This window comes from Stegastes partitus, unplaced genomic scaffold (assembly GCF_000690725.1).
Source record: "Stegastes partitus isolate 25-593 unplaced genomic scaffold, Stegastes_partitus-1.0.2 Scaffold1324, whole genome shotgun sequence".
In the NCBI taxonomy this organism is placed as follows: Eukaryota; Metazoa; Chordata; class Actinopteri; family Pomacentridae; genus Stegastes; species Stegastes partitus.
In genome coordinates this window covers 195059-205728 of record NW_007579055.1, presented here as the reverse complement: position 1 = coordinate 205728, position 10670 = coordinate 195059, and the positions used below count along the sequence as shown (strand labels likewise).

Here is a 10670-nt window from a genome sequence, read left to right as displayed (position 1 = left end):
TCTGCTGGTTGTACTGGTTGTGTGGGTCTGCTGCCCCCTCTAGTGAGGAACACCGACCAGCCGCTGTCCTCTGCAGGGACCAGAGCTTCTCTAAACGCAGGATTATGTTCAGTTTTGGAGGAAACCGCTTCAGCTGCACGTTGATTTCTGGGCTTTAGTTTGTCTGAGGTGAGTTTACGGTCAGAGTTTAGTGTAAAAAAGAGGATTTGTGTTCAGCGTTTGCATCCTGGAGGCCTCGTTTTCACAGTAAACACACTTTAAATGCATGTTTGTCACTATGAGGTGTCTAAATCTGTATAGTGACATAACAGAAATAATACTGATGTTCTCTTTTTAGGGTAAAATTCAAAACTATCAGCACAAAATAAGAATATTTGCATCTTTATTAAATGCCTCATTTTGCTAAAAGGCCCAATTCACTGATCTGTGAGAGAATTATTTTCATTTTTTTGTTTTTATGTTTTGATGCTTCTTTTACAAATTCAGCTGCATGTTATTATTATTTTTAGGATATAAATATATGAGGAAAAAGTCATAAAATCAGGTACATTTATCAGCATAAAGAATAAAAACAAACCCCAAAAAGCACATTTAAGAGCAACAAAGGAGAAAATGTAGTTAAAGCACATTTAGTTTATTCTTTTATTAGTTTGTGCTCCTTTCTGTTAATCAGTTAAAACCACTGATGTGAAATTAATCGAACAAATTAAAGAGTTTTTTATGTTTTAGTCGATTTGGGTGTAAAAATTCAAACTTTTCTGAATTTCGGCCTTTTAAAGTGAACTTTTGTCTCCATGAGGAGCAGCTGCAGAACTTTGGGAACATTTTAATCTGCAGGCTTCAAAAAAATATTGTCCAGTTTTAAACAAACAGAGTCGACCACGTCTCGTTCTCAGTGTTTGCTTTGGTTAAATACTTATTCCAGGGTTTGGACGAGTGTTTTTCCACAAGAGCTGCATGAAAACCTGAATTATTTCACCTTTAATTGAGCAAAAACTTTATAAAATGGTTTAATTTGAGCTCATAAATAGATTTAAATCAGGCTTCAGCTTCTTTTGACTCTAAACAAAGTCGACGTTATAATTAAACAGCTTCAAATATTGTCTTAAATGCTCCCAAACTCAGGAATAAATATGATATTGTACATATTTTTATAATAATAATTATAATAATATTGACGTAATAATATCAGACTGAGTCCTCAAATAGTCACACATATTTAAAATAATCCAATTTCTTCCTTTTCTGCCAATTAAAAGCAACATATTTGATTATTTTGTGGTTTTTATTGAGTCTAATGAAGGTTTTAATGCTGTTTTATGAGTTTAGATTAAACTTTTAAACTCCATAAACTTGTAAGAAGCAGATCGAGTCACACAGAAAACAAAATACACAAAACAAAGCTGCTTCTGTTTAATTAAAAACCTCTGAGCTTCAGCTAAACTGTCATTATAGATGCTGTCGTTTTGTGAACGTTGACTTTATACGACAGCAGATTAATAAATGTGACGTTTTTGCTGCAGATTTAAAGAAAATCCAACGAGTCGTGTTTAATTCGTGTGTTTTCCTAGAAAGCAGCATCCAAACAAATCAAGTGAAATGATTCTTAAAACATTATTTTGTCTTGTTTTGGGACGTGTGTCGCATTTTAATAAACCACAGACGTCAAATAATACAGAATATTATAAATATATGACATAAAAGAGCTTGTTTGACATTCTGATCCTGTTTTTACACCATTTTTATTCAAATTATATGATTAAAATCAAATTAAAAATCTTGGAAAGTAAAATAAAAAATAATAATATAAGTAGAAAAACACACATCAGAATAAAAAACATGATGCACACGAGTCGTAAAAAACGTCAGGATGTTTGAAATACACTCCTGTATGAAGTTTATTGTTTCCTATTACGTCCTATAAAATAAAACGTGCTGCTATTAAACTTTTATAGTGACGTTAAAGATGCAGCTGAATAATTGTAAAATCGTGCGTTTAACAAACTCTAAAGCTCTAAAAGCTTCTCTGTCTGCTTCTTTCCCTTCACATGAGGGTTTTAGTTAATTAAACAAACGTACACAGATATTCTGCTTTAATTAAGAAATAAAAATGTTCCATCTATAAACAAAAGCAGCTCTTTGTTAATGTATTTTATTCCCTTTGTGTCTCTTATTTGTGTGTTTGTGGCCTTTTTGTGGGAATTCAGATTCTAAAGTCTTTAAATCTCTACGTTATTCAGTCGTGTTGTCTGTTTTAAATCCTTATTTACTCGACTCGTGGTGTAAATCGGTGGTTTTCATTCTGCTCCTGTCAGCAGAAGGCTTCAGGAGAGACGTGTTTGGAGACGTCTGGCTGTTCTTTGACTGGACGAGATTATCTCTGCGGGGTTCGACTGTAATTTCATCTTTGATTTTTTTTGTGATTCGGGTTAATAAGAAGCGAGCGACGGCGGCCGGAGGGAGGAGCTGGAGGAGGTTCGTGTGATCCGAGCTCCCCCGAGGCTCGTAAACCGTCACCGGGCAGCTCCTCCGGTCTGCTGCTGCTGCACCACGCCGAGGACGGGAGGCTCTCAGAGAAGGTTTCAGTTCAGAAAAACACACAAAGCCCTCGTTTGTTTCCATCTGAACACACGCAGAGCTTCTAATTTACACCTCGTGAGTGTTTCTGGTGATTAAACCTGCAGCTATGAGCGACTTACTTTAGTTTCATCCTGAGAGGTGACGGAGACGTGAACTCGTCTGACAGGTGACCTCAGCTAACAGCAGCAGGGAAACACTGGCTGATTGGGAAATCCTGTGTTTTTTGGCACAGCACGTGTTCAAATATGCACAAAAAACTCAAATCAGGACAAACTGAGGACAAGAATTTCCAACAAACAACCCGTGAGCGCCCTTAAAAATGTCATTCCTGTCATTTTCTAAACCATTAACAGTGGCTCCGTCGTGCATTTTGAATCTTCTGTAGCTTTATCGACGTGAAATGAGTCTAAAATGATTCACCAGTTTGTTGTTCTTACCTGCGTCGTGGAAATAACGAACCTCCTCGATGCCAACCTGCATGAAACAAAACAAAAAGAGGAAGTTTAACCGTCCACGGTGCTGAAATCAGGCAATCTTCTGATTAATATTCCTGTTTATGTTGACAACGATGTGTAAAAGCTACTTCTAGTGCTTTTTAAACGCTGTATTCTGATTTGCATGCTGTTTCTTGAGCGAAAAATATGCGAAAGGAAGGTTTGTGGAGCTTTAAACTCGATTTTACTTGAATCCTGGATCGGTTAAGCAGCTACGACGTGCAGAGTTTGTTCCTGGTTTGATGTTTTTTTGCTGGAAACGTGTTCTTGACTCGTGTGTTCATGTAAATCAGAAGGTGTGTTTGTCTCTCGTTTGATGGATCGACGCTGTAGTTTCCTCTCTCTGGCGTGTCTTTATGCTAAGCTAGGCTAAACGTGTTCCTCTCGCGGCTGCTTCTGACCTCAAGAAACTGTTTAAGAACCATTTTTAGTGTTTCTGAGCAGTGCTGAAGCTCTGCTGTTTAGGCGTTAACGCTGATTTTTTAAAACTAAGACCACAATGAACGTAACAATCCTCAGTTTTTGTTGTTGTTTCAGTCCAAGCTGTTGGCAAAGGGTTAAGGTTAATAAACTCCTCATTTATTTTACTGTTTTTATATTAAATTTGATTTGATTTCTGCCTTTTTAATCTTTATTCCTTGGACTAAATCAGCTGTGTGAAGCTCTGAAGCTGCTGCACCAATAAACAAGCTGAAAACTACAAATATTTGATTTTTTTCCCTTGAATACAAGACAAAAATGAGGATTTTAGTGGAAAATACGAGCAGAAAAAGCTGATGATGGGTCAGTTTCTGCTCATGTTCCTGCTTCCTGATGCAGTTTGCTGATCCCTGTATGATGCAAACCAGCTTCAGACTTGATTTAGCGAAGATGCTTCGACATTTAAGATGTTTTTTCATCCTAAATTAACACTATTTTAATCTAGAATTGTTCTCGGCGGACCGCGGTTTCACGATTAACGGTTCGACGTTGCAGAAGCTCCTTTCTTTCGTGCCGTACGCTCTATTCTCCTCCCTCTGCGGTGGCTTTGAAAGTGACTGTAGAAACAGGAGGAGCTGCAATCCCTTGATCAGCAGCGCTACAAGCAGCCAATAGAGCCGAGGTCAAAAGTCAGAGCTGCAACACTCAGACAATAGATGGAGCAAATATTCCCTCTGACCCTGAGACGAGCAGCGAAAGCAGCACTCTGGGGGGAAGAGAGAAACCAGAGGGCTGCTGCACACCATTATTGGGCTTCTTTCTCTTTCACTGCTCTTATTTTATCTGCATTCACAACAACGGGAATAATAATCATGCCGTCAGCTTGTCTGTTCTTTCCACTCATTCCCAGAAATGTCTCGTTAACGCCCGAATATAAAGTCAGCATATTTTGTAGGAACTTGCTGGTACGATGGATGCAGTTTAGTAGAAACGACAGGAAAAGGTCTGAACATTTGCTGCTTTTGTGAACCAGAAATCAGAGCAAAGGTGGTAAAAATGCAAAAATGTGAATTTTAGGTACAAGTAAACAAACAGTCTAATAAACTGTAGGTAAAAAAATATGGTTTCTGATAATAAATTAATAGTGCATCACATGTGCTTAGCTTAAATGGCTTTTCTTTGTGTAGTTAGTATTGCAAACATGTTTTCCGGGTACCTTTTGAGGATTTTTTAAAATGAAAATATGGACATGTCGTCTTAATAAGACAAATTTCTTGAGAATTACTGTAAAAAAAAATATAGCTTTATGTGAGAATTTAATGGGATGACAAACCTAGCAGCACATTAAACAGACAAGTACAGCATGGTGTCGTCTGCATAGAGGCGGAGAAAGAAACGTGGTAATTATTATTTCCTGGAATAAAAGCAGAATATACACTTACTTTAGATAATCAGGGATGCTGAAGGTCATGATCTTGTCTCTACAGATTTCATGCTGGTTTTTGGGGGTTTGCTGAAATTTCAAACAGGAGAAAAAATGAGATAATAAGGCATAAATGGGGTTTTTGTACAGTAGAAGAAGGTGGTTGAGTTTTCGACGTCTGATAAATGAAAAAGCATTTTATTCCTGAGTTTTTTCTTGATCTTTCTCTTGAAAAGATGTAAGATTGACCTTAAAAAGGGACATTTTAAATTAGATTGTCTCCTCCTGAAATTAAAATCTGTTTAATTGGCATATTGTGGTCAAAACGTATAGGCGCCACCATTGGGATATTTTTATGTACTTTACCTGCAGTTCAAATTACTTTTATTTATATTGAGCCAATTCACAAAATAAGTCTTCACATCAGAAGGTCAGTCCCTTATAATATTATATGATGGAGAGAAACCAAACAAATCCCACAAAATCCCTTTAAGCATCTCTTTGAATTGAGTTTATTGTTTCCTAGTGAACATATATTACTTCCTGTATTTTATAGTGACATTAAATAGTTACCAAAATAGCAATTAAAATGGTAAAATTACAAATTTAACAAAGTCCTTGTGTGATATGAGGAGCTAATGTGTCTCATTTTTATCATGGAGTGAATTTTGTTAATAAGTTGATCAGCAATATGCACAGATATTATAGAGACGCTAGTTTAAAAACAATATAAAATCAGTTTTACCTCCTAAAATCATCATATCACTGTAATAGCTTTTTATAAACCCATTTTATTTGCTTTGGCATCTCTGTATTAGTGTGTTTGTGGTGTTATAATAGTGAATTTATGGAAATTCAGACGCTGAAGCCATGTGATGTTTACTGGGTGCAACTTTTTACATTGTTTATCTGTAATATCTGTTCAGTTTCCTCAAATATGACAAAATATTCAGTGCAAATAGGCGTGTTGTTGTTGGTTTTTGTTAGAGTGTGTCTGTTGGTGAATAGAAACATGCTCAGGTTTGGTCTGTGGATTGTCTCTGAAGGTTTTTACTATAAATTTCTTTGGTGGCAAGAAAACACGAGAACGAAGGCAGGAAGAAACGTCTGGTAGATCCAGGTTGAGGGCAGGTGAAGGGGAGGGAAGAGGACTCTCGGCCTCCTTTAGATTAAATGTTTCCCTCATTGGTGGCGACTGTTGTTTCTGGAGAGTCGACCAGTTACAGCAGGACCAGTTGACAAGGGGGATGGTAGCTTCCATGCTAGCTAGCTAGCTCGCTACACCAATGAATCTAAACCAAAGAAAGAATGCAGAAGTCTCTTAAATTAGCATGGCCATTAAAGCGTTATGTTAGATGCTTGTAGAACCACCTATTACAGCTTCTGTGTGGTCACTACTGAGTGTTTTAGGGGAAACAACGACGTCCCAACAGCGTAAACAAACAGAAATTTGCAATTAATCGCGTGTTAGCATATTTTTAACCATGTGACACAAGTAGAGTATTGCCAAAGCATATTTTAGAGGTTCTAAATAAGTGTAATAATTTAATTTTCACAAATTGGCTGTTTTATAATGTAAATGTAATCACGTATCAATCCGCCACTGAAAGTAGTCCCTTACAAAACGCACTGTTTATGCGCTATGTGACTACATTTCCCATCAGCCCTGGTGTTTGTTCACCAACAGTGACTTTTTTTTTCATCCACATGTCTCTTTTTTTCACCTCCAATCGTCAACACAAACTCATCTGGCTGTTTTACAATGTAAATAGAACTGCGTATTTATCCGCCGCTGAAAATAGTCCCTAAGACAACACACTGTTTACTTCTCTGAGTAGCATTTGCTAAAACCTTTGAGCTGAGCTGTTTCAGGAAGCAGATGTTTTGCATTGTGCGTGATTACTACAATTCAGTTGTCAGAAACTCAACTGGTTTTATCATTTTGGGCAATAAACTGGTTTTTAGCAGCGTAACAATTCAGCTTTTAAAGAAGTAAGCCACCACCAGCTCGCACATCCAGCAATAGTAGAATAAAATAGAAGACCAGTCGGGCCGTTTCAGTCTTTCCTCCCTCTGGTTTTGAATCAGTTTCACCATTTTCTCCTTCCTCGGACCTCCTTCTCCCCCCTCGCCGCCTCTCTTTTGGGGGGAGGTATTATGTGATCGTCGGGGGAATTGAACACAAGAGCCGAGGCAGCAGCGGCCCGATGAATTATTGATGGGAATCTCAGCGTGACCCGCCTCGGTCTGCTCACTTCACTTCTTCTTCACCTCGCAGCCGGGTTAACCAGGCAAAATGGAGGGAGGGAGGAAGAGGAGGCAGAGATCCGAAGGAGTCCATTGTTTGGTTGGAGGACAGTGTCGGCCGGTGAATTATGGATGATGAGAAAACGATGCTGAGGCCGGCCTCGGCTCTCCGACGTTACTGTGTAATGCACATTTCTGCAGCACTAATTCCACAATCAGGCCACTTCCTCTTTTATTTAACTGGAATTGCTCCTATTTTGCTGGAACTGAACTCGTCCTTCACATGGAGATGATGCACTTTGCGAAGGCGTTTCGTGCTGCTATCAGGATAAGGCTCAGGGACACGTTGTTGGTGGAGCTCCACAACACAGTATCTGCTGTTTGTAGTTGGTTTCATGTCCTCGAATCCAGCAGAGAATCCACTTAGAGTCAAATCGTGCTGAAAAAACGAGCGGCCGAACCTAAATATTTTCCATTTTACGCATCCTGCTGCATGCAGACGCAGTGCATTATTAATGAGCCGGACTCTGCTGTATGACACCGATTACCAGCAGCCGCTGTGTGTTTTTACAGGTTCAGACTGTGGGAATACAGCTTGTGTCCGTTTTCAGGCTTTTCTCGTTCTGACCTCCTGCATATTCACGGGCCGCCATCGATCGGCAATAATGGATTTCAGGGCTGCTGAGAGGAGACTTGTGATGTTTGTTTGTGTGTCAGCGTGAGAAGGTTTGACAGACGCTGTTATCTCTGTCTCGTCCTGTCGATAGCAGCTTTTTGGAGGCTGGAAAGTGAGACGTGACAAAGTCTGGTTCCAGGTTTTGGGCGAGAAGCTGCTGCATGAACGACGGTTTAGAGGGATTTCATGTCTCCAGAAGTCGGATAAGTGTCCTCGAGTGACGCTCTTCGGTGTTGAAGTCTGGAGCTAACCAGCGCTTCGTGCTACATTAGCTGCTGCTGGCACATCTCACCCCGACGCCGACATCGGACGGTGGTCGAGTTGCATTGTTGGTAAAGGCGGCGCCAGGTTTTGACAAGAAGGAAAAAGCCTGAATCGATCTGGATCCGTCGTCCAGCGGTGTTATTGGAGTCGCTGAAAACTCATCTCTGTGTCTCAATTTAGAGGTTTTTTTCTATAGAAACGGCTCCTTCCTGGTTTAAAAAGGCAGCTTGAGCACACCAGCTCACCTACAAACACCGTAAAGCCACTCAGCGCTGCACCAGTTGTCATATTGGAGTCATTTAGCCAAACATGTTGGAACCAGAGGCCTAAAGAAAAAGAAACCTCTACCAGGACTGGTTCTTTATGTTTGTTACGTTAAAAAAAAGGGAAATCTGAATCAGTACAGAGACTGTTTAAGGCAGAAATGCTCCATCATGGTGTTGACCGCCTCATTTAGCCAAGATGTGTCTTTTAACATATAAAAACCACCATATGGACACATTAACGAGGTACAACACTCACAGGAAGTCTTTAACTTACATGTTTTAGTTCCTAAATCAAGCAAAACCGAAACTGTAACGGTGGAACATCAGAAAACTGTCAAAAATTCTGTCCTGCTCATCGGTTCTGTCTGAAAGAAAAGACAAAAAACTGCCTTTGTGAGGAAAAAAAAACCAAGAAAACCAACATTTTCTAATGAACTTTCAGCCCTCTGACACTTAAATGGTTAAATGACTGATTTTGCACTGATTTGCTCATGTGGATTTTTCTATATTTCACAGTTCAAGCACTTGAAGGATAACTTTGGACGTTCTGGTGCTCAAAAGCAGGTTTAGTGTCTAAAAAACACCAGAATAACAAGAGAAGCAGGTCTTTACTGACACATTTTAGTGCTCAAATCTAAATAAAAACCTGAACTATAACATCAGAAAACTGCAATAAATGACATCTAGTTGTTGGTAGAATTCATTTCATCTTTAAAAAACTGCATTTTTAGAGGAAACCCAACATTTTATAGCCAATTTACAGCCTCCTGGCACTTAAATATATCGATTATTCTGTCCTCATATTGGTGTTATTCTGGTTAAACGGCTAAAGTAATGATTTAAATCAAATATCTCACTCCTACTTGATGCAAACGAGCTCAAATCTGGCAGATTTCTTACCTGATATGACGTTTTTTCACCTGAGAAACAGGATTTTAAATGAATCTTTCTGCTTTTGCGTAGATTTTTTTCTATTTTTCTATTTAGAGGCAGTTTATGTGCTCCAGTTTACATCAAACACCAGCGTCTGGAGCTCACAAGCAGGTTTCGTGGCTAAATCTGAGTAAACCTCCACCGTCCAGATCAGAAAACGCTCCAGAACCTGCACTTGGCTTCAGCCTCAGAGCTCCAGTTTAAATCTGTAAACCCTCCAACACCCGAAGACCATCAGAGCGGCGGCGTAGTGATTTCTCGTTAAGACTGTCCACACCAATTAAGGCGCCCCGGCGGCGTCGAGGGCGCCAGAAGTTGTTGCCGGGGCCGACCGAGCGGTTCGGGTTCAGGGGAGAAAATGGTCCTGTCGCCGCTTTATTAGGGCGGTCAAATCAAACGTGACACCCGGACCGCGGACGCGTTGAGGCGAAGCGCTCAGAGAATCACAGCCGACGCTCCGCACACAAACACGAAGGCCGACCTGAATCAGAACCAGCTCGCTTCTCTTAACTCACACAGTTTAAAGCGCTTTAAAGGTCTCAGAACTTGTGAAACTACATTTCCCATCAGCCCCGTTGGGTTTTTTTTTATCTCCACAAGTCCATTCTGTGATGTAAATCATTGTCTACTCATCTGCTGCAGAAAGTAGTCCCTCATTAGAAGCACTGTTTAGTCCCGTTTTAGTGACGTTTGCTAAAAACTACGACACCGGCGGCTTCAGGACGCAGATCGTCTGCAACCGTTAGTAAAGCTCAGGTGTGAGAAACTCTGGAGGTCGGTTATCTACATTTTAAACAGAATGTTAGTGTTTAAAGCTGAATTCTTTTGGGCTGTACCAGGCGAACAGAGTCATGACTGTTGAGTTGCATTGTGGGAAATTTGGTGTTTGTTGACCTTAAATCTAAGTATCTCAGCTTTGGTGTCTCCTTTAGGAAATCTTTTCTGTAGCAGCGAGGACACGTTTAAGGATTCATCAGAGCTGCTGGATGTTTTCATTTCAACGTGCAAAACACAGATTGCAGGAATTGCGACCGGGTGTCAGATAAATTAGCGAACTTCTTTGGCTGCTCGATGCAAAAAGAAAACTCGCACGTTTCAATAAATAATCTACAAGAGAGTCTAATAGAACACGGTTTATTCAGATTTAAGGGTTTCTATGTTATAGTTTGTTGAGATTAGACGAGGTTTGGCTGCAAAAATAAATCCGTTGTTTGGAAATGTTGAGGATCAAAGACGATGTCGACCATAAACAGGATAATTTGTTGACTGTTTTTCTGCATCTTTATCCTTTTGCACCTTGTTTTTACTTCCTGAACCTTCATGTTGACATTCAGCTGCACCTTTTGTGTAGTTTTTGCACAACTTTA

At 39.7% G+C, this 10670-nt stretch overlaps 1 protein-coding gene across 1 annotated transcript in view; it reads left to right on the top strand.

Annotated features, from left to right (window-relative positions):
- onecut2 (one cut homeobox 2) overlaps positions 1 to 10670 on the top strand; it is a 36288-nt gene that overhangs the window by 1720 nt on the left and 23898 nt on the right. The gene's annotated exons all lie outside the window — the stretch shown is intronic.